Here is a 20942-nt window from a genome sequence, read left to right on the forward strand (position 1 = left end):
AGGGAGAGGATAAGATTTGAGGGGGGTGGTTAACATGAATGTGTGGGAGGTAAGAGAGGGTGGGGCAAGAAGAATCAGGATGCATTCTGTACATGTATGAAATTATCAAAGGAAAAAATGCAAATTTAGAAAGTTTAATAGACTTTTAAAATCCCTAGTCTTGCCACTGAAGGAAAAATTGGTGACTTCGAGATGATGTATATATTAATCGCTTCTGCTATATTATCTATTTTACTCTGTCTTTTCACATTACCTTAAACATACACACATAAACATTAAAATTTAAATTTTAAATTAATAAGTAAAATTAAGCAAACTGGGATAAAAACAGTTTTTATCTTCTAGTATATTTTCTGTATTGGTAATTAATGATAAGGCAGTTCATAGTACTCTTGAGGACACAATTTATAATTCAAACAGTTTGCAAATATTTCTGAGCCATTCATCATATGCCGGGACAGCATATGTTAAATGACTATACCTGTAAAGTAGTAATATTATAAAAGTATAACTAGAAGATTAAAAAGGCTTATAAACATACCCAGTAGGGGTGTGTGTGTGTGTGTGTGTGTGTGTGTGTGTGTGCGTGTGTGCGTGTGTGTGTGTAATTTCACTCATTGTATATTCCAGGAAACCAAGAAATTGATAGAGCCCTGATTTCAGAATTTTGGAGAACTTCAGTAGACAACAGCTATCAGTAGATGCTGAGGCTATACAGCTACTTAGAAATAACACAATAAACACATTAATCATCGTGAGAAAAATAGTATTCTCACAAACAGTAGTAATTTTAATTTTTACAATTATAGAAACTAGAAAAGGATAAAATGTGCATGTATTAAAAGAAAGGGCATTTGTTTCAAAGTAATTGCAAAATTTCAGATTAAAACTATCAGAAGAATGATCAGCAGGGACAGGAGAGGCAGGAGAAGCAAGAAAACAAAAGACTAAATTCCTTTTAAATGCTAATGTAGCACTGGTAGAATTTTAAACACTATTTGCCTTCCATGCATAAAATCTAGTAATTAACATATCAAATTATATGCAAGACAAGTGTGGAAAATTGTAAAACTCATTGGGTCCACATCTAAGATTTAAATAAAGAGAAAAATGTCATGCTGGTGGGTCAGAATACTCAATTTTATAAAGATTTTCTCATAATAATCCTTGAATTCAAGAGAATTCATTGAAAATCTCAGAAGTACTTCTTACTGACCAGGACAAGCTGAATCTAAAGTGTATATGGAAAGATAAAGACTGAAAAAATGATGAAAACTAGAGGGGCCTTGCAGTGGCTAAACCATGGGGTGAGCAGAAGGCAGGAGCAGATACTGAGCAGGGCTCAGTGGGCTTTGGAGACAAGGAAGGGACTCTCTGATAGATGGTGCTGGGACAGTCGTGCGCATGGCAAAGAATTGAATTTGTATTTTCATCGTAATCACCAACCACATACTGCAAACGATAAGGAAGGATCAGAACCTAAAATATGGTGTCAGGAAGGAAGAAGTTTTCCATTTATTTTATTTTATAATAAATGGAAGTGGTAACAATATATGGCTAACACATTTGAGAACTTCAGTGCTTGTTTTTTAAAAGGGAGATGAAATTGGTGGGGGCACCAAGGAGAAGTTGGAGGGTAAAGACTGGGGGGTGGACTTGACAAAACACACTGTCTATATGTATGAAATTCTCAAGATATCAGTCCAAACACACTGAACCTGATAGAAGAGAAAGTGGGAAGTACTCTACAAAAAAGTTCTTTCTAAAAATAAATAAAATAAGTCTAGCAAAATATTGCTTAAGAATCGAATATATATGGGTTTGTTCTGAAGCTTGGTAGAGCATTTGCTTAACTCACATGAGGTTCTCTACTCAGTACCCAGTACTGAAGAAAAAGAAAAGTAGATGAATATGACAAAACTTTAAAACTAAATCAAATGTCAATGGTAAGTCCCAGAAAATAATGCTGCCAATGAAGGAAGGATGGGAGAACTCACAGATCATGGACTGGCTGAGTAAGACTTTTTTCTCAGTAAACTGAGATTGCAATAATGTTGATTTATCTTATTACTTATATGTCTATTTAAATATCTTTAAGTGCTACATGATAAAAGTATTTGAACCAAAGGCTATGTATACTTAGCATGACAAGCAGTGGTCAATAATATGCATAGCTGTGTGCTAAAAGTATTAGACACACTGGAGAGAAATTGTCCTCACAAACATTCACAGAAGAAAACGGCAGCCCATAGAGTGCCCGTGCCAGGCACTTGCCACTGCACATCTCTAAATCTGCACATCACACACACACAGAGTGAAAGCCAGCATGAGATACTGGACTCTTAGTGACAGTGTTGTGACAATGTGACTTCATCAGCTGTGGCCAGTCCACCGTTCTGGCCAGAGATACTGAGAACTGAGAGGCTGGGCATGCATCCTCACAAGAGGACACATGGGAAATCTGTACCTGCTCCTCCAATTTGCTGTAAGCCTAATAGTGCTATAAAATATAAAATACAAAACACAAATATAAGATAGAAAACACAAACGTATTCAAAGATGGATGTATATCATGATAACATCACATTCTTAAACCTCAAAACCATAACATGACTAATTCTTTCCTTGAATTTTCAGCATTTTATTTGCAATTACATTTCTTTTATGATTTAATACAGTGAATTAAAATGAAAAGAATAATGCTAAAATATTAGGTATGCCAGTTAAGGTGCTACATACCTGTAATCTCAGTGCTGGGAAGGCAGAATCAGGTGGATCATGAGTTTGATGCCATCTTGAACTATGTATCATTTGAATAAGAACAGCCCATATTTTCCTATGCTTGGTCCTCGCTTGGTGGAACTGTTTGGGAAGGATTAGGGAGAATGGTCTTGTTGAAGGAGGTATGTCACTGGGGGTAGGATTTGAGGTTTCAGAAGCCCAGATGTTCCCTCTTAGCTCTCTCTGCCCTATGCTTGTGGACCAAGATGTAAGCTCTCTGATATTGATCTAGCACCATACCTGTCAGCTTGCTGCCATGTCCCTTCCTTGATGGTGATGTACTCACCCTCTGAAACTGTTCAGGCACAAGAAAAATTTCTTTCTGCTGTAAGTTGCGTTGGTCATGGCATCTTGTCAATAGAAAAGTGTTGTGGAATATTAACTTAAGATGTGGTAATTTATTTATACTGTGGAATAATTGTTTAATGATGCAAAGATGTGTTACATTTGTTTGATTTAAATAAAATTAACCTGGGTCAGGAGGCTGAATCAGCAGCTAGCTGGCAGGAAGTGGTAGAGAGGAACCAAATGTAGCTAGGGTTCTTAAATGGGGGCTAAGCAGAATGATGCCCAATTTTTCGGGAGATACAAGATAGCATCCTGAGAAGGTTAGTTACTTGCTATTCAGCCTCTCTGAGTGAGCAGAATTTCACCTTAACCTTTGAATCCTGAGTTCTATAGAGGGTTAGAGATCTGGATAAAGTTTCCTTTAGCAGCCTTAATAGAACCATTTCCTGAGGGAGCAGAATTCCTGCCTGGTTATGGCCAGTGAAGCCATACCAGTTACTGGTAGCTGCAGAGTTGAAGTTGCTGATTAGGACAGCAGTTGCTTAAGAGACAGCTACTGAGTTTAAAGAAAAACATCAGAAAAGTAGCCAAGGAAGGTTATGTAGTAAGATCTTATTGCCAAAACAAACAAGCAAAAATTAAATAAAGTATCTGGGTGAGGGGGTACTGCATATCTTCAATCTCAATGCTTGGAAGCTAAAAGGGGGTACTGCATACCTGCAGTCTCAATGCTTAGGAGGTAAAAGGGGGCGCTGCATACCTGCAGTCTCAGTGCTTAGGAGGTAAAAGGGGGTGCTGCACACCTGCAGTCTCTGTGCTTAGGAACTAAAAGAGGGTGCTGCCTGCCTTCAATCTTATTGCTTAGACGGTAAAAGCAGGATGACTCAGAGCTCAAAACCAGGCTTGGTTACATAGTGAGTTGAGAATAAGCCTGGGCTACATGTGTTCCCAAATGCCTCTGTTCCTCTCTCTCTCTCTCTCTCTCTCTCTCTCTCTCTCTCTCTCTCTCTCTCTCTCGTGTGTGTGTATGTTAGGCTCATTTTTTACAAACAAATTAGTCTCATTGATCCCCAAACTCCTGGAAACTTTTCTCAAGTTGGTACTGAAGAACCGCAAACATCCAGAAAGATTTTCAACTGAAAGCTATGCTGTAGTGGGGAGACTGATACGGGGACACACACTGCAAAGGGGGAAATGTCCCACCACCCCATTCTTCCCAAGCCTAGAGGCTCATCTCTTCACTGGAGGAAGAGAGAACACAAAGGCCCGAAGCATAATTTTCCAGTTAAGAAGTGAACAGGACATGGCATCTGGGAGAAGCTGGGAAAGGCAGTGAATATAATAAAAAACATTGTATGAAATCCTCAAAGAACTAATTTTTTTAAAAAGTTTGCATCAATTTGAACCTTCTGTTTGAGGAAAGGCAACATTAGAAGCAGCAGGAAAGATAGGAGGGGAACCAGTGAATGGGTAAGGGGGAGCTGGTGCATGGGGAGGTGGGGAGCTGGTGCATGGGGAGGTGGGGATCTGGCGAGTAGACCCGTTAGCACATAGCTGCTTGTAATTTGAGTTTAAAGCTTGAGAATTATTTTTGGCAAAACCAATAGCATTCAATTTATAACAGATGTAACCAAGTATTTTTAACTTTAAAATGCTAAGTCAAAAGTTCAGTGAGTAAAGAAGCCATGAATGTAAGAAAAATAAGATTCACTGCTATGAGACAAAGAAACCACCCTGATCACTGGTGGACATTAATTATTCTATATCAATAGGTTTTGTGCTGTTTGTAAGGGTGGAAACACTAGCTTAATTGCTATGTTATATTTAATTATGACTTCACATAAATATGATGCATGAATGCAACCATAAACTAGGGAAATTACATATGAACCAACATTCACCCCCATAATCATCTTTAAATAAGGAGAAATAAATGTATGATTGAAGCATAGCCAAAGCAGTCCTTCAATAATAACGTCAAACCACCCAAGTGTTATTGCTTGCATTATTGCAGCTGGTATCCCTGCGCCTTCTTCCAGAGCAAGTACTTAGGACTATTCTGAACCAGTCACACCAGATGCATGGAACGGGGTGGGCAGCAGTGCAGGGTGCTACACGTAGGATAGCGAGAGTCCACATGGACAGAAGTTACCGTAAACAGACAAGTGGTTTTAAAAGAAGACAGGAGGAGGAATAAGCGTTTAAGCAAACATGGCATGTCCTCATAGTATATCAGTCAACTCAAAGACAAGCAATTATGTCATATCTTGTAAATTATAGACATCATACAATACATAATTTGCACTGATTTTTAAGGTGAAAACACAGGGGTTCAAAGAAATTTTGCTGATTTCTTTTAGAATTATTTGGAATTAATATCCTCAAATTAGGAGATTAAGCCTTCATTCTTTTCCACCTTTCCAGATAGTGAGGGGTAAAACTAGAGAGAACTGGAGAGACCCTGCAAAGTTATCTGGCTGCACACAAAATTTTGCCTGTTTATCTCCCACTGTTGATAAAACTAATACTATTGTCAAAATACCTTAGACAATATTTTTTTAAGAAAAGAAAAAAGGGGGCCTAAAAAGATGGCTCAACATTTAAGAGCAATACTGCAGCTGTAGAAGATTTCAGTTTAGTTCCTGGTACCTGAATCCGATGGTTCTCAACTGCCTGTTATTTCAGTTCACGGGTCTCTGACACACTCTTATATTCTCTTAAGGCAATTGTACTCAGGTGTACACACTCACACAGAGACACACATACATAATACACATATTTAAAAACAAAATATTTGAAAAAGACAAGAGTAGAGGGTGGATTATTTGAAAGTTAAGCATAGAAAATTCAGAAAATTTTTTGCTCATTAAATATAAGTAAACTATTCCATGAGGAAAAGTAAAAAGTCATAAAACCAGAACTGTATACAAGAAAAGCATAGCAAAGTTCAACATTTAAATAAGAGATTTTTCCTTTTTTAAAAGCACATAGGAATTTTCAATTTTTATATAAAATTTAATAGTCATCAAAGCTTAAGCTTGCCAATCTACTCATTTTGCATTTGAATTTGAATATTTTTTAAAGTTAGCAAACTGCAAAGCTGGCATATCTAAGAATAAGAATTTCTTAGCAAGGATCTCTTAAAAAAGCAATGTGAAAAACTCAAATTTAAATTCATAATAGCATCGAAATGCACAGATGCAGTGTATATTATTTTGCATAACTTCAAATATAACTAGAAGTGACTCATTCTAGACTTGCAGAAATTTGAGAATGAACCAATAAATGCGCAACAACAAAGGAGAGCAGTGCAGAGTGGAGCCGCCAGCTGCACACATTAGGACTCGGGATGCTCTTCTTCGTGGGACAGACCAATGCGCCATTACTATTAGACTAATTTTAATATTTCATGGGAGTCTCTAATAAGATAATGTTTTCCATGTTCCTAAGGCCCCCAAACTAACCAACAGATAATTAAATAATCGGAGAAGCAATGAATACACTGCTGACGGGAAGCACAGTAATAAAAACTGGAAAAAGCCGTTCACAGTGATGGCAAGAGCAGGACAATGGAGAAGCACGATGGCACAGGGCTACTGGGGGCAGAAACAGCTCAGTGCCTTGGGGCTTGGCACGCTTGGGGATAAGCATCCAGGAAGGCATGGTGAGCAGGGTGGACCCATTTTATTTCCAAGTGACCCCCAATAATAACTCAAGGTTAGCACCACATTGGTCAGAGACTACGTTAAGAATGGATGTATGAATTAGTCCTGACCATGTAGGTGCATGATGCCTGCTGGCTTTGAGAATTTCTCTTTCTTATTCTATAGCCAGGCTGAGGATGAGGCCTACACACAGAGCAGAATCAAGGGAGAAGGGAAAAGCTAGATTTAAGACTCAGGATTGGACATTCTGAAACCATTTGCTTCAAATTGTTATGTGTGGAAGCAAGTGTGTGCAGTGCATGCTGTGGAAATGAGCACTATCAGGAAAAAGGTATGGTGGAGTATGCTTGAACACTGATATCTCACTGGTGTTTCCACAGAGCAGGGACAGGAGGAGTACACATTTAGCCACAGAGACACATGGCTTCCCTGCATAGAGGAACACAACCACATTCTCATTCAGTGGGAGAAGCGATCCACACAGCTCAGGCGAAATTCCAGTCACTATTGAAGGATCACTTAGAGCAGAGCAGTTGCTAGTGGACTGGCAGCATGGTAGCCAAGATTCTTGCCATCATGTCAGAGGCTGCAAGATGCTGCAGTGGGTTCAGAGTCAGACTCTCACCAGCAACATCTGGATGCCTCTCTCAGGATGCAGCTGGACACCTGGAACCACCTGGGTACCAGATGACAGTGTCCATCTCTCTAGAATAACCTCAGGTTGATTCCTGAGAACTGTTTGTTTATTTGGGGTTCAATTGGAGTTCCCTCAGCCCATAATAAGACTGATCTCCCCTGAGAAATGAGAATGCCCTGTGAAGTTTTCCTCTGCTTATTGCTACCTCATAACTGTAATTTTGCTACTGGAATCATAATGCATATATCTGTGTTTTCTGGTTGTCTTAGGAAAGAATTGAAGCCAGAGCCTACTTTCATGAACTAAAATATATAGAGTACACTATCTCCTTGTGGAAGCTATATGAATCAAACATATAAAAGAAACTATCCAAGACTTGAAAACTGAAATAGAGACAATAAAGGAAACAGCAAGCCAAGGGAATTATAGAAACAGAAATCATGAGAAATAATCAGGAACCACAAACACAAGCTTGAACAGTAGAACATAACAAATGGAAGAGAGAATCTCAAGCACTAAAGATGCAATAGAGGAAATAGACTCATCAGTCAAAGAAAACATTAAATCTAACAAAAGCTTAACCCAAAATATTAAGGAAATATAGGACACCATGAAAAGACCAAATCTAAAAATAATAGGTATAGAAAAAGAAGAGGTTTAACTCAAAAGCATAGAAAATATATTTAACAAAATAATAGAAGAAAAATTTCCCAACCTAAAGAAAGATATGCCTATGAAGATACAGGAAGCTTACAGAACACCAAACAGACTGGATCAAAAAAAAGTCCCCTTGCCACATAATTATCAAAACACTAAACATACAGAATAAAGAAAGAATATTAAGAGCTACAAAGAAAGAAGGCCAAGTGACATATAAAGGTAGACCTATCAGAATTACACCTGACTTTTCATTGGAGACAATGAAAGCCAGAAGGTCATGGTCAAGCGTTATGCAGACATTAATAGACCACGGATGCCAACCCAGACTACTATACCCAGCAAAACTTTCAATCACCATAGAAGGACAAAGCAAGATAGTCCATGACAAAACCAGATTTAACCAATACCTAGCCACAAACCCAGCTCTATACAAAATACTAGAAGGAAAACTCCAACCCAAGGAAGTTGGCTACATCAACAAAAACACAAACAAGTGATGGTCTCATAGCAGCAAATCTCAAAGAAAGGAAAAAAGTACAAATTAACATCACCAACAATGAAAACTAAATTAACAGGAGATAGCAACCACTCGTAATTAATATCCCTTAATGTAAATGAACTCAACTCACCTATGAAAAGGCACAGGCTAACAGATTAGATACAAAAAGAGAATCCATCCTTCTTCTGCATACAAGAAACACACCTCAACCTCAAAGACAGACATCATCTCAGAGTAAAGGATTGGGAAAAAAATATTCCAATCAAATGGACCTAAGAAACAAGCTGGTGTAGCTATCCTAATATCTAACAACATAGACTTCAAACTAAAATCAATCAAAAGAGACAAAGAAGAACATTTCATATTAGTCACAGGAAAAGTCCATCAAGAGGAAACCTCAATACTGAACATCTATGTCCTAAATACAAGGGCACCCTCATATGTAAAAGAAACACTTCTAAAATTTAAATCGCACATTAAACGCCACACACTAATAGTAGGAGACTTCAGCTCTCCCCTCTCACCACTGGACAGGTCAGTCAGACAAAAAATAAACAGAAAAATAAGGGAACTAACAGATGTTATGATTCTTTCTTATTTATTAAGACAGAGTTACATACCACAGCATTGAAGACCAGGGGACTACTTACAGGAGTCAGTTTTTCTTTCTCATTGTGGGGGTTTCAGGGATCAAAATCAAGTCACCAGACACGAAAGCAAGTATATTTCCTAACTGAGTCATCTTGCAAGCCCTAATCTGAATTTCTCTTCTGTATTATCCAAGGCTTCTTGTTACAAAGAGTAAGCTCAAATCCTGGCTTTCACTCAATGAGACTAAGAGAAAAGCATTTAAATTCTTTGGTCCCTAGTTTTCTTTTTTTTTTTTTTTTTTTTTTTTTTTTTTACTTATTTGTTTATTTTTATTCTTTTTTAATTAAAATTTCCACCTGCTCCCCATTTCCCATTTCCCTCCCCTCCTCCCAAATATTGCCCTCCCCCCACTTCCCTCCCCCTATCCCCACTCCTCTTCTCCTCCCCCCACTCCATTCCCCCTCCCTCTCGATACTGAAGAGCAGTCCAAATTCCCTGCCCTGCGGGAAGACCAAGGTCCTTCTATCTACGTCCAGAAAGGTGAGCGTCCAAACAGGCTAAGCTCCCACAAAGCCAGTTCATGTATTAGGATCGAAACCTAGTGCCATTGTCCTTGGCTTCTCATCAGTCTTCATTGACCGCCATGCTCAGAGAGTCCGGAATCAACCCATGCTTATTCAGTCCCAGACCAGCTGGCCTTGGTGGGCTCCCAATAAATCAGTTCCACTGTCACAGTGGGTGGGTGCATCCCTCGTGGTCCTGATTTTTTGCTCATGTTCTCCCTCCTTCTGCTCCTCATTTGGACCTTAAGAGCTCAGACCGTTGCTCCAAATTGAGACTCTGTCTCTACCTCGATCCATCGCCAGATGAAGGTTCTAAGGTGATATGCAAGATATTCATCAGTATAGGATAGGGTCATTTCAGGTTCCCTCTCCTTAGTTGCCCAAGGTACCAGCTGGGGACATATTCCTGGACACCTGCGAACCCCTCAAGAGTCAAGTCTCTTGCCAACCCTATCCTGAGTGAGGTATCCCAGACTCAAAAAGAGGAACATGGGATGTACTCACTCATAATAGGTTTCTAGCCATAAAATAAAAGACATTAAGCATATAATGTGTGATCCTATAGAAGCTAAATAAGAAAGTGAACCCAAAGAAAATCATATAGTCATCCGCATGGAGAGGGGGAAGTAGACAAGATTCCAGGGCAAAAACTGGGAACTTGCGGGTGAGGTGGCATGGGGCAAAGGGGAAATGGGATGAGAAATATGAGAAGGGGAGGATGGGAGGAGCTCGGAGGATTGGGATGGTTGGGATATAGGAAGGATGGATACGGGAGCAGCGAAGTATATATCCTATCTAAGGGAGCCATCTTAGGGTTGGCAAGAGACTTGTCCCTAGTTTTCTTGTTTGTAAAGGTTTTTCATCATTGATGATTGCGAGACTTTAATTCACTACCACATTGTATCACATGTGGCCTATAACTCCAAAAGCTGACACATCCTTAAAATCAAGACTGTGAAGAGATTGTATTTAAATCACTAAATGCTTTTGGAAATATTTTTATCCAAATATTTGAATTTAAAAATAACAGCAAGCTTTCATGACACCAGATAGGGATCCTTCCTTTCTCTTCTCTAGAGGGCTGAAGATTGACTCTCCTTCCTCTGGACCCTGCAAATGCCGCCCTCAGAGAAGACTCTCTTTTCAGTGAAGAATGCATACTGACTCGTGGCTGCACAAGGGGTTGAAACTAAGTGACAGGTGAGTGTTCAGCCTGAAACCAAACATATATACCACCCTCTTTAAGGATCAAGAAACATTTTAGATGAGGGGACAGAAAAATGCAACAGCCAGAAGAAAAGAAAATGAGCTGCAAAGTGCCATCTCTGGGAAAAACCATGGCAATCATGAACTCATAGCAGACCCCAGCACTGGGTCTGCACAAGGATGTTCTGATTAACAGTCACATAGGAATGGGATTTGGGGAAGCCCTACCACATACTGCTGAACTGCTTGTATCTAATAGAGGAGAATTAAAAATTTCTACACACATTGAGTTTTGACATTTTAAATTTGGCAAAATCCACATTACATAAAAGGTGTCATGATGGTGCCTGTAAATGTTCAGTTCAGTAGCATCACATACATTTGGATCATCTTGTCAACACCATCAGCGTTTGTTACATCATTCACCCAGAAACTCTGTACCCATTGCCATAGCCACCCGATTTCCTCTCCCACAGGCCCTGGAGTCATTCTCCTACCTGCATCTATGAATCTAGTAGTTACCTCATAGAAGCGGGATCATGCAACATGTTATTTTGTGTCTGGTTTATTTCACTTAGCGTAGTGTTTTCAAGGTTTACCCATGCTGAAGCATATGTCCAAATACTATTCTTTTAAAAGTCTTAATAGTATTTATTGTGCAAATTCTCTTTGTCCATTCATTACCAATGGACACTTTAACTGGAATGGCAAAATACTTTTAGAAGCAAAAAATTAAGATGCCTCATTCTTATTCATATCATTGCATTGTTAACTCAGCCTGGTTCCAATCAACAAATGATAAAGAAAATGTACCACAGTCACATATTCTTTATTGCATTTTCATCCATAAAGAGAAATGAAGTCATTTCATTTTCAGTAAAATGGATGGAGCTGGAGACCATGATGTTAAAAAAATCAGCCAAATTGTGAAAATGGTACCATGAAGATTCTCTCACATGTGGACTCCAGAGGAGAAAGATGTATGAAGAGAAGGAGAGATGACAGAGGAAGGGGTCAGAGGCAGGAGTCAAAGAGTGGATGATGAAGAGGAAAATACGATCAAAGTACCATTTACAGGGGTGCATACAATTGTCTAACAAATTTACTTATATTTATATAAAATCTGTAAGTATATAGAAATTCCACATATGTAATTTAATGGATAGATACATTTTTAAACTTAGAAATTCCTATGTTAATGTATCATATTAATTTCTTTTTCCTTATTGTCTCAGAAGCAAAACAATGATTCCTAAGTGAAAGGAAACTTTCAGAATTTATTTGCTTTGAAGAGCAATATACACAGAGAACATTTTGAATTACTTTTATTGGTTTCATTTATGTATTCAATATGACAGTCACAAAAATATAAACCAAAAATATTTAATTTTTTATTCACATCTTAATAAGCACTGAAAAAGAATATATATGTATATATATTAACATATAAAATAGTATATCACAAAAGCAGTAGCAGATGCCAATGTGCCATAACTGAAGAAATGAAAGCTGTTCCTTTTAATTGTGGTCCTGACTTCAAAGGATGTGGTACTTTGATTAATGCTTTGCTCAAGTGCTATTCGAAGTTTGGGGTCTATCAGAGGAGCTCTGGGATGTTGACTTACAGTGATCGTGGGAGCAGAAAGCTCTAACCTGTCTCCCGTTTGGCCCAATGCTTATCTTTGTTGGACAGAGGCAAGCAGGCTGGGAAGTCAATGGTAAGTGGAAATTCCCAGAGTCACTTTGGGAACAGCACCTGACTTTTCAAGGACAGGAGCTCAGGGAAACTGGCTAATTTCCCAGATGTTTCACAAAGTCCTCAGATATCATATTCTAAAAATGATTTTAATGGGCATTAAAATATAGGACTTAGAGGCTATAAAAGCTTCTACAGAATCAGGTGGGCAGACACTTTTATTAACGTCACTAATGCAAAGGTATTCTTAGGGTCTTTGATGAGTTGAAAAGCTGCCAGTGGGATGCATACCTTTTCATTTTAATTTTGTCTAAGACAAACTTAAAATCACAGAATTTTTATCCCTTAGAGAACATGACCCATTTCCACATGGTTGACCTATGAATGTTACTGAATAGTTCAAAGTTAAAAGTAGTTAATGTGCTCAAAACTGGAATTTTGTCCAAGAGACTTAGGAGGATTTTCCTGCCCCAAGACAGATTCTTTTTGTAATCCTTTGTATGTCATGGGACCTTTTTCTTTTCTTTTTTTATTGATTTTTATTGAGTTCTATATTTTGCTCTGCTCCCCTTCCTGTCTCTCCCCTCCACTTCAACCCTCTCCCATGGTCCCATGCTTCCAATTTACTCAGGAGATCTTGTCTTTTTCTACATCCCATGTAGATTAGATCTATGTATGTCTCTCTTAGGGTCATCTTTGTTGTCTAGGTTCTCTGGGATTGTGATTTGTAGCCTGATTTTCTTTGCTTTCTGTTTAAAAACAACTTATGAGTGAGTACATGTGATAATTGTCTTTCTGAGTCTGGGTTATTTCACTCAAAATGATGTTTTCTAGCTCCATCCATTTTCCTGAAAAATTGAAGATGTTGTTAATTTTTTTCTGCTGTGTAGTACTCCATTATGTAAATGTACCACATTTGCCTTATCCATTCTTTGGCCTAGGGGTATTTAGGTTGTTTCCAGGTTCTGTCTATGGTAAACAATGCTGCTATGAACATAGTTGAGCACATGTCCTTATGACACAATTGAGCATCGTTTGGATATATACCCAAAAGTGGTATTCCGGGGTCTTTTTTTTTATTAATTAATTAATTTAATTATTAAAGATTTCTGCCTCTTCCCCGCCACCACCTCCCATTCCCTCCCCCTCCCCCAATCAAGTCTTCCTTCCTCCTCAGCCCAAAGAGCAAGCAGGTTTCTCTGCCCTGTGGGAGGTCCAAGGACCACCCACCTCCATCCAGGTCTATTAAGGTGAGCATCCAAACTACCTGGGCTCCCACAAAGCCATTACATGCAATAGGATCAAGAACCCATTGCCATTGTTCTTCAGTTCTCAGTAGTCCTCATTGTCCATTATGTTCAGCGAGACCGGTTTTGTCCCATGCTTTTTCAGACCCCGGCCAGCTGGCCTTGGTGAGTTCCCGATAGATCATCCCCATTGCCTCAGTGTGTGGGTGCACCCCTCGCCGTCCTGAGTTCCTTGCTCGTGCTCACTCTCCTTCTGCTCATCCATTGCTGGTGGGAATGCAAACTTGTGCAACCACTTTGGAAAGCAGTGTGGCGGTTTCTCAGGAAAATCGGGTTCAACCTACCTCTTGACCCAGCAATACCACTATTGGGAATATACCCAAGAGATGCCCAAACATACAACAAAAGTATATGTTCAACTATGTTCATAGCAGCATTGTTTGTAATTGCCAGAACCTGGAAACAACCTAGATGTCCTTCAATGGAAGAATGGATGAAGAAAGTATGGAATATATACATATTAGAGTACTACTCAGCAGTAAAAAACAATGACTTCTTGAATTTTGCATACAAATGGACGGAAATTGAAAACACTATCCTGAGTGAGGTAAGCCAGACCCAAAAAGAGGAACATGGGATGTACTCACTCTTATTTGGTTTCTAGCCATAAATAAAGGACATTGAGACTATAATTCCGGGGTCTTGAGGAGGGTTGTTTCCAAATTTTTTGAGAAATTGCCACATTGACATCCAAATGGGCTGTACCAGCTTGCATTCCCACTAGCAATGGAGGAGTGATCCCTTTACCCCACAACCTCTCCAGCATAAGTTGTCATCAGTGTTTTGAAACTTAGCCATTGTTACAGGTGTAAAATGGAATCTGAGTTGTTTTGATTCGCATTTCTCTGATGACTAAGGATGTTGAATATTTCCTTAAGTATCTTTCAACCATTTTAGATTCCTGTTGAGAGTTCTCTGTTTAGGTCTGTACTCCATTTTTTATTGGATTATTTGTTCTTTTGATGACCAATTTCATGTATATTTTGAAGTTCTTTGTATATTTTGAAGATAAGACCTCTGTCTGATGTGGGATTGGTGAAGATCTTTTCCCATCCTGTAGGCTGTCATTTGTCTTGACATGTATTAATTGTTCCTCTCAATGTCTGTGCTACTGGGGTTATATTTAGGAAGTAGTCTTTTGTGCCAATGTGTTCATGTTCAAGTGTACTTCCCACTTTCTCTTCTATGAAGTTCAGTGTGGCTTTTTTTTTGAGGTTTTTGATCCATTTGGACTTGAGTTTTGTGTATGGTGATATATATATATATATATTTGGTTTTTCAAGACAGGGTCTCTCTGTAGCTTTAGTGCCTATCCCGGAACTAGCTCTTGTAGACCAGGCTGGCCTCGAACTCCCAGAGATCCACCTGCCTCTGCCTCCCGAGTGCTGGGATTAAAGGCATGCGCCACCACTGCCCAGCTTGAGGTTTTTGATCCATTTGGACTTGAATTTTGTGTATGGTGATAGATATATTTTCATTCTTCTACATGTTGATATCCAGTTATGCCAGCACCATTTGTTAAATATGCTTTATTTTTTCCATTTAATACTTTTTGCTTCTTTGTCAAAAATCAGGTGTTTAAAGGTATGTGGATTAATAGCTGGGTCTTCAGTTAATTTCCATTGGTTCTCCTATCTGCTTTTATGCCAGTACCAGGCTGTTTTCAGTACTGTACCTCTATAGTAGAGTTTGAAGTCAGGGATCATGATGCCTCCAGAAAGTTCTTTTATTATACAGGATTGTTTTGGATATCCTGAGTTTTTTTGCTTTTCCATATGAAGTTGAGTACTGTTCTTTCGAGGTCTATAAAGAATTTTGCTTGGCATTGCCATTTTACTTTGTTAATTTTACCTAGCCAAGAGCATGGGAAATCTTTCCACTTTCTGGTGTCTTCTTCAATTTCTTTCTTCAAAGATTTAAAGTTCTTTTTATACAAGTCTTCCACTTGTTTGGTTAGAGTTACTCCACGATATTTTATGCCATTTGTGGCTATTGTGAAGGATGATGTTTCTCTGATTTCTTTCTCAGCCAATTTATCATCTGTGTACAAGCGGGCTACTAATTTTTTTGAGTTAATCTTATATCCTGCTACATTACTGAGAGTGTTTATGAGTTGTAGAAGATCCTTGGTAGAATTTTTGGGGTCACTAATATAAACTATCATATCATCAGCAAATAGTTTGATTTCTTCTTTTCCAATTTGTATCTCATTGATATCCTTTTGGTGTCTTATTGTTCTAGCTAGAACCTCAAGAACTATATTGAATAGATATGGAGAGAGTGGACAACCTTGTCTTGTTCCTGATTTCAGTGGGATTGCTGTGAGTTTCTCTCCATTTAGTTTGATATTGGGTGTTGGCTTGCTGTATATTGCCTTTATTATGTTTATGTATGTTCCTTGCATCCCTGCTCTCTCTAAGACCTTTATCATGAAGGGTTGTTGTATTTTGTCAAAAGCTTTTTCAGCATCTAGTGAGATGATCATGTGGTTTTTATTTTTCACTTTGTTTATATGGTGGATGAAATTGACAGATTTTCGCATATTGAACCATTCCTGCATCTCTGGGGTGAAGTGGACTTAATCATGGTGGATGATAGTTCTAATGTGTTCTTGGATTCAATTTGCCAGTTTTATTGAATATTTTTATATCAATGTTCATGAGTGAGACTGGTCTGTAATTCTCATTCTCAGTAATGTCTTTCTGTGGTTTGGGAATCAGGGTAATTGTAGCCTCATAAAAAGAGTTTGGCAATTTCTTTCTGTATCTATTTTGTGGAATAATTTGAGGAATATTGGTATTAGTTCTTGTTTAAAAATATTGCAGAATTCTAAGATGAACCCATCTTGTCCTGAGCTTTTTTTGGTTGGGAAAATTTTGATGACTGTATTTCTTCAGCAGTTATAGGTCTGTTTAATTTGCTTATTTGGTCTTGATTTAATTTGGTAAGTGATATTTATCCAAAAAGTTGTCCATTTCCTTTAAGTTTTCCAATCTTGTGGAGTACAGGTTGTTGAAAACTGACGTGATAATGATTCTCTGTATTTCCTCCATGTCTGTTGTTTATGTCCCCTTTTCATATCTGATTTTGTTAATTTAGATATTCTCTCTCTGTCTTTTTTTTTTTTTTTGGTTAGTTTGGATAAAGATTTGTCAATTTTGTTGATTTTCTCAAAGAACCAACTCTTTGTCCCATTGATTCTTTGTATTGTTTTCTTTGTTTCTAGTTTGTTGATTTCTTCTCTTAGTTTGATTATTTCCTGCCGTTCTTGGGTGAGTTTGCTTCTTTTTGTTGTAAAGTTTCCAAATGTTCTATTAATTCACTTGTGTGAAATTTTTCCAGCTTCTTTATGTAGGCATTTATTGCTATGAACTTTCCTCTTAACGCTGCTTTCATTGTGTCCCATAAATTTGTTGTGTGGTTATTTTCATTGAATTTTAGGAAGGCTTTAATTTCTCCCTTTATTTCTTTTTTAATCCATAAATGATTCAGGTGAGCATTGTTTAATTTTCATGTATTTGTGGACTTTCTGGAATTAGTATTGCTGTTGAATTCTAGTTTTAATCATGGTGATCCAATAAGGTTCATGGTATTATTCCAATTCTTTTGTATTTGTTGAGATTTATTTTGTTACCGAGTATGAGGTCAGCTTTTGAGAAGGTTCCATGAGGTGCTGAGAACAAGGTATATTCTTTTCTGTTTGGATAGAATATTCTATAGATGTCTGACAGGTCCATTTGAGTCATAACTTCTGTTAGTTCCTTTATTTCTTTGTTCATTTCTTTGTTTGACTGACCTGCCCAGTGGTGAGAGTGGAGTATTGAAGTCTCCCACTATTAGTGTGTGGGTTTAATGTATTATTTAAGCTTTAGAAGTGTTTCTTCTACATATGAGGGTGGCCTTGTATTTGGGGCATGGATGTTCAGTATTGAGATTTCCTCTTGATGGATTTTTCCCGTGACTAATATGAAATGTCCTTCTTTGTCTCTTTTGATTGATTTTAGTTTAAAGTCTAAGGTGTTAGATATTAGGATAACTACACCTGCTTGTTTCTTAGGTCCATTTGATTGGAATATTTTTTTCCCAATCCTTTACTCTGAGATGATGTCTGTCTTTGAGGTTGAGGTATATTTCTTGTGTGCAGAAGGATGGGTTCTGTTTTTGCATCCAATCTGTTAGTCTGTGCCTTTTCGTAGGTGAGTTGAGTCCATTTACATTAAGGGATATTAATGACGAGTGATTGCTATCTCCTCTTAATTTAGTTTTCATTGTGGGTGAGGTTAATTTGTGTGTTTTTCCTGCCTTTGGGATTTGCTGCTATGAGACCATCAATTGTCTGTGGTTTTTTTTTTTTTTGTTTGTTTTTTTGTTTGTTTTTTTTTTTTTTTTTGATGTAGCCAACTTCCTTGGGTTGGAATTTTCCTTCTAGTATTTTGTGTAGGGCTGGGTTTGTGGCTAGGTATTGGTTAAATCTGGTTTTGTCATGGACTATCTTGCTTTGTCCTTCTATGGTGATTGAAAGTTTTGCTGGGTATAGTAGTCTGGGCTGGCATCTGTGGTCTCTTAATGTCTTCATAATGCTTGACCATGACCTTCTGGCTTTCATTGTCTCCAATGAAAAGTCAGGTGTAATTCTGGTAGGACTACCTTTATATGTTACTTGGCCTTCTTCCTTTGCAGCTCTTAAGATTCTTTCTTTGCTCTGTATGCTTAGTGTTTTGATTATTAGTATTTGATTATTTTTTGATTCAGTCAGTTTGGTGTTCTGTAAGCTTCTTGTATCTTCATAGGCATATCTTTCTTTAGGTTGGGAAAGTTTTCTTCTATTATTTTGTTAAATATATTTTCTGTGCTTGTGAGTTGAACTTCTCCTTCTTCTATACCTATTATTCTTAGATTTGGCCTTTTCATGGTGTCCCATATTTCCTGGATGTTTTGGGTTAAGATTTTGTTAGATTTAATGTTTTCTTTGACTGATGAATCTATTTCCTCTATTGTCTATTCAGTGCTTGAGATTATCTCCTCCATTTCTTGTATTCTGCTGTTCAAGCTTGCGTTTGTGGTTCCTGATCATTTTCTCATGATTTTTGTTTCTATAATTTCCTCAGCTTGTGTTTTCTTTATTGTCTCTATTTTACTTATCAAGTCTTGAATATTTTCTTTCACATGTTTGATTGCTTTTTCTTGGTTTTCTCTAAGGGATTTGTTGATGTCTTCCAATTTTTTGTTTGTTTTTTTCCTTCATTTCTTTGAGGGAATTTCTCATTTCCTCTTTAAGAGTTTCAAACCTTCTCCTGAGGTTATTTTTTTAGGTCTTTCTTCTGCTTCATCTATATTTGGTTGTTAAAGTCTTGCTATTTTAGGGGCTTTAGGTTTTACGGGTGTCATGTTGCTCTTTGTGGTGTTGTGTGTGTTCTTACCTTTTCTACTCATCTTTTCCTCTAATAGGTGTGGTTGGGAAGGTCTGTGATTCTGCTGATTAATCTATTAGGTGCCAGTAAATCCAAGGCTCAGATGGTTGTTCCTCATGGTACAGTCAGTGTCACTGTTTTAGTTCCCTTGTTAGTCACTCCATGTTCCTGAAGGTCACTCAGCATTCCCAGGCTTTGTTCTGCTCCCTTGGAATTTGCTGCCTCAGGCCTGCTTTAGCCTAGATTATCAGCTCAGACCTGTTTCTGTAAATGTCCCTGTTCTGAATCAGTTCCTGCAGAGGTCCCTGGCTTGAGGTTGGTCCTGTAAAGGTCTCGCTCTGATCTACTCCCTCGAAGGTCCCAGGCTTGGGTTCGCCCAGACCTGTAGAGGGCCTGGCTCAGGCTTACTCCCTCAGATGTCCCAGACTCATACTCAGACTGGCAGAGGTTTCTGGTTCCTGCCTACTCCCTTTGATGTCCCAGACTGAAGCCTGGACCCACAGAGGTCCTGGCTCAGGCCTACTTCCTCAGAGGTCCCAGATTCATGCCTGGACCCACAGATATCTCTGGTTCCTGCAAACTCCCTCAGAGGTCCCAGATTCTTGCCCAGACTCACAGAAGTCCTGGCTCAGGCATAGTTCCTCGGAGGTCCTAGACTCACACCCAGACCCACAGGGGTCCTGGCTTAGGTCTACTCCCTTGAAGGTCCAAGATTCATGTCTGGACCTGCAGAAGTCTCTCTCTCTAGCCCACTCGCTCAGCACTTGCTCCCCTATACCTTCTCCTGTAGAGTTTGCTGTCTCAGGTCTGTTATGGTCTGGGTTGCTGGCTCAGTCCTGCATCCACAAATGTCCCTGGTCTGGATCTACTCCCCACTCCCATGGAGCTCACTTTCTCAGGCCTTCTCCAGCCTAGGTAGCAGGTTCAATCGGGACCTATTTCCTTAATCATGCATAATATTTAAGACCTGGGAGGGGGTAGCTTATGAATAGCACACTTGCTGTAAGGCACTTAATTCTAGCCCCCCCTGAACTCTCCCAACTCCCACAGAACAAAAGAAAAGAAAAGTAATGTGTTTGAAGAATATAAGAAAAAAACTGGGGTGGGGCCCACTAACTTTTGAAATCCTGCTACATCACTTTTGTCTCTGATGAAGCCTGTGACACAGCCCTTTGGTATTTGTGCACATTCTGGGTCACTCTATTGTCTATCAGCCCTAGATTCGAATGGTCTGTTCAACTTGGTCTCAAAAGTCTAACTTAACACTGAATTATTTGTTTTATTATAGGAAAAGAGATTTTGTTATACTCTAATGTTCTAGTGTTTTATTCAGTGTTCATCTAGGATGTATAGTTTTATTGTCATTTATCATACATTATTATAAAAGACTAGTAAGCTAGCATTTAATATTCTTAGATAATTTTGATCTATCAAATAATGCACTTATCTTTCTAAGTTAAATGCTATTTCAAGGTTTAAAATGAAAATATTATCCACTCTTTTACCTCAGTTACTCCTCAAACTTCTGTTCTGAAGAAATACAAATTTGAATCTTTAAGTTGCTTAATTGGGCATTTATGTGTTTATGTAACATAAAAGTGGTCACTCTTGCAATGCTATACAACTGCCAATCTATCT

General features: G+C 38.4%; 1 protein-coding gene across 1 annotated transcript in view; it reads right to left on the minus strand.

The window, feature by feature from the left end:
* Positions 1 to 20942, minus strand: part of Kiaa1217 (KIAA1217 ortholog) — a 789026-nt gene that overhangs the window by 742979 nt on the left and 25105 nt on the right. The gene's annotated exons all lie outside the window — the stretch shown is intronic.

Source organism: Chionomys nivalis, chromosome 13 (assembly GCF_950005125.1).
Source record: "Chionomys nivalis chromosome 13, mChiNiv1.1, whole genome shotgun sequence".
Lineage (NCBI taxonomy): Eukaryota > Metazoa > Chordata > Mammalia > Rodentia > Cricetidae > Chionomys > Chionomys nivalis.